We start from the raw sequence: 3,854 nt of genomic DNA on the forward strand, positions 1-3,854 counted from the left end.
CTTCAAGTCCTTCATTGTATGTTCTTTTAAGGTGTCCAGACTTAAAGAATGCAGCAGCTGAGTAGATTTGATCTTGCTAATATCTGAACCAAGATTGTTCAGTTTCAAAATGATGGTGTCCAACATTATATCAGCACCTAGTTGCAATTTAGGGGATAATGCTTCAGTAGGTACTTTTTCTTTCCCTTTTCCCTTCCGAGAGACTTCCACAACAGCAAGCTGACCTGGGACAACATCTTGGTCAATATCAGCTACAAGTTCTTCTACTGTCGCTTATTGAACTGACTGACTACGAGGCTGATCTTGATGATCAGTTGAAGAGCTGAATGCCTTGTTAGTCTTATGAATAGAAAATAACTGAGGAGTGGCTTCTGTCATGAAGAAAGTCTCAGGAAGCAACTGGTTGATTGATGGCAGGGCAGTTGCAGCAGTTGGTTCCTAGACTGGGGGAGTGATTACTTGGTAAATTGGTAACTGAACAACTTCAGTTAGTACTTGTTCTTCTGTTGTTGATATCATAACTTGATCTTCAACAGGTTCAACAACGTCATCAGTAGAATCATCTTTGAACTCCATTTGAATATCCTCGGCAACTGATTGCAGCAGGTCATCTACATTTTCGAGTGTTAGATATTATTCAGAATATGTAGATGACTGCACTGCTGGTTCAAATATTGGTAGGATAATCAATGCTGTAGATAAGGATGATTGTTCATCGGTTGAGAGAGAATGATGGACTTTTGAATCTGGTTCAACTGGTTGAACCATAGCTGACTTTGTTTCAGCTGAATCCATCAGCTACTCCTCTGTTGTTTCAGTTGGAAGGTCCTCCATAGCTGATTCAGTTGGAATTTCTTTCCCAGATTATTTCGAACCACTACCCTGTATTGGAATGTGTAATTGTTGGTCCATATCCCAAATATTCACTTTCATATAAAGGGAAATGAGATCATAGTCCAATTGTTGAAAAAATGCTCTATCTTCATAGGCAGTAGGATTAGCTGGATCATAGTTTGATTTCAGTTCAGCTGTCACCACAACCAGCCTCTTGATTCTCATAATATCAAATAAATATGATATTCTCTCCATGGCTTGGGCCACTGTAATGGCTTTGACAGCTGATTTCAAAGAGATGAATTTTTCCAGGACTTTATTCTTCTTCAGCTTCTTGGCAAAGGGTCCTGTCCGGAAGTTCACCCATCCATCATCGTGTTCCAGCTTCAGTTCTGCATGCTCGTTGATATCTTGCATGAATAGATCAAGTTGTGTTTGAATGACATTTTTGTATCTTGGTTCCTCAATCATTTTTGCCTTGCTCTTCGGATCAAGTCAGGGCATGAGGCAAGTCCAGTGCTGAACCATTTGTGTCCACAGCTTCTCTAATGATTACGTCTTTTGAGCATGCTGGAGGTAGAAACTGTGGGACGGAAAACAGTTGTGAGAGGAGCTGGGATTTCTATCAGTTTTAGCTTCTCTCCGAAATCAGTTATGATTATGGAGGGGTAGTCAGCTACAATCTTCTACTTTGGTGGGGAAGCTAACTAAACCGAATGAATTGGAACATCTTGGAAAGGTTGCTCAGCTCCTGAGGGCAAAAATCTGAGCACAAGAAGTGCTCCAGGAGTAGCAGTTGGTTTGATCTTCTGCGACCTTGGTTTCTTCAACATAACAAGAAAAAAGGGTCTTCTCTGAATCATTGGTAAAAAGGACCAATTTTCTCTTTGACTTTGGGGACACAGCTGGTTTGATCTTCTCAATTTTTTTAACCTTAGTTGTTGACTTGTTAGCCCCTGTCTTCCGCACCTTGGAGGCTGTGAAGATCTTGAATTTGATAACTGAGGAGGAGGGCACTGTAAGTATCCTGAGTCCTCAACAATTCAAGATTGTGAAGAGTATTGATGACCAGTTCATTTTTATCCCCTTGAAAATAGCATTCATAACCTGGAATTTTTCGAGAGTAATGGCAACAAAGGATCTTGCCTTTGCTAAAATGCCCTTGGCAATGATGTCAGCCAATTGATGATATTTTGGCTTCAACTATTTCTTTGGGTCAGACACTTTGATCTTTTCCCCTGTTGTAGACAGAGAGTTCTGCATCTCAATAGCAGCATGAGACACCTCTGAGAAACTCGAGAGGCCTTCATTTGGGAGCTGAAACAAGCTCCTGAAGAATTCTTCATCCACGATCAGAACGTGGTCATTCACATTCATTTGAATCTTTCCATCATCAGTAAGTGAGATAGATTCATAAATTGAGGGGATTTCAGCAGAGAAGATTTCTTGGGTTGCTAACCCTAAGAAGGTACGAATCCCAGATGCATCGATCTTTTCAAACATGCTGCTAACTGATTCTTTAGAGTGTGCAAATATCAATTCGAATTCAATTGCAACAGCGTTGGAGAGATAAGTAGGTGTCTGAGATGCCATTTGATTGATTTCGTTGAAAAAAGAGAAGAACACAAGTGATTTTCTTTGAAAATAAGAAAGTTATAAGCTTTGGAAATGGTGAGACACTTCTAAGAGGCGATTTCTATATATATCCGTGACCGCTCAAATTGTGGACATTTGGCAGCCCTTGAGAGGTTTTGACCAAATAAGTAAGATTTTCAACCGTTAGACATTTAAATTTAGTAACTGGTTTGAGCAATTAGATAAAAACGGAATGACATTGAAATTCAAAATTTAAATAGATAATTTGTACTTGGTCACAATTTTAATTAAGGAACTTGTTGGAAACTAAATTCTGGAGTTTGACAAAACATAAAATCAACTAATACATGAAAGCATATTCGGCAGCTGAACATTCAACTAAAATCAGTTGACACAAACTGATCAGTTGAGAACTGATCAGTTAAAACATTCAGCCGAAAACATTAAAGCTTCTCAACTGATGATACCTCGGGAAAGATCATTCAACAGACAAAAAGACATATCAGACAGCAACTGAATGTGGAAAGCCGCACTGCATAGAAAAACGTATTTCGGCTATTGAGATTAATACGCCGTCTTACAATAAATGATGAAGCGGCAATCAAGAACTCTGTCCAAGAAATGATAAGGAGGCAATCAACGGATACAAGAATTCAAAATTACCGTTGAAAGATAAGTCTATAAATATGACTAAAGAGCAGTTGACAATACAGACGATTGACCAATCTCAAACTTGCCATTACTCTGTTAAAAATCTCTGCTCACACCTATCAGATCTATTCGTAGCAATCAAGGCTACATATTGAGCAATCTAGCACTGTGAAATATTGATAACTCGATAAGTGCTAAGTTCAGTTACTTACAGAGATCATTGTATTATACTAAGAGTTTCAGTTCAGGCAATAGATAAGTCCTAACTGAAGTGGGTCTGTACAAGCGTTGTACTCGATCAAAGTCTTTTAGTGAATATCCTATCCTTGTGATAGAAGGGGTGACGTATGAGTTATTCAATTCTCCGAACATCCAGAAACATATTGTGTTGTCTTTACTTCAGCTTTTTATTTCCAGTTAGATATTCTATCTTTCAATCAGTTTATTTTCCGCAACTGCTTATTCAGTTTAACTGATTGATAATTGACAGACGGGATACTCAGTTCAGTTTGTAACAAAACTGAACTACCTTTTTCGAAAACATTTAATGTAATGCCCGAGATTTAATCATTATTTAATCAGACATTGATTAGTTAACATGATTGAGATTAATAAGAACTCAAATGACGAGGCCGGGCGTCGGTGCAAGAAAAATAAGAATTTTGTACAGAACCTTCGGCGCTCGAGCGGTAGAAAAAGACCGCCCGAGCGCCAACACACCATAAGTAAGAAAATTGGACAGAACGTATGGCGCCCGAGCGGTAGAAAGTTAC

This window comes from Primulina eburnea, chromosome 10 (assembly GCF_022965805.1).
Source record: "Primulina eburnea isolate SZY01 chromosome 10, ASM2296580v1, whole genome shotgun sequence".
Classification (NCBI taxonomy): domain Eukaryota; kingdom Viridiplantae; phylum Streptophyta; class Magnoliopsida; order Lamiales; family Gesneriaceae; genus Primulina; species Primulina eburnea.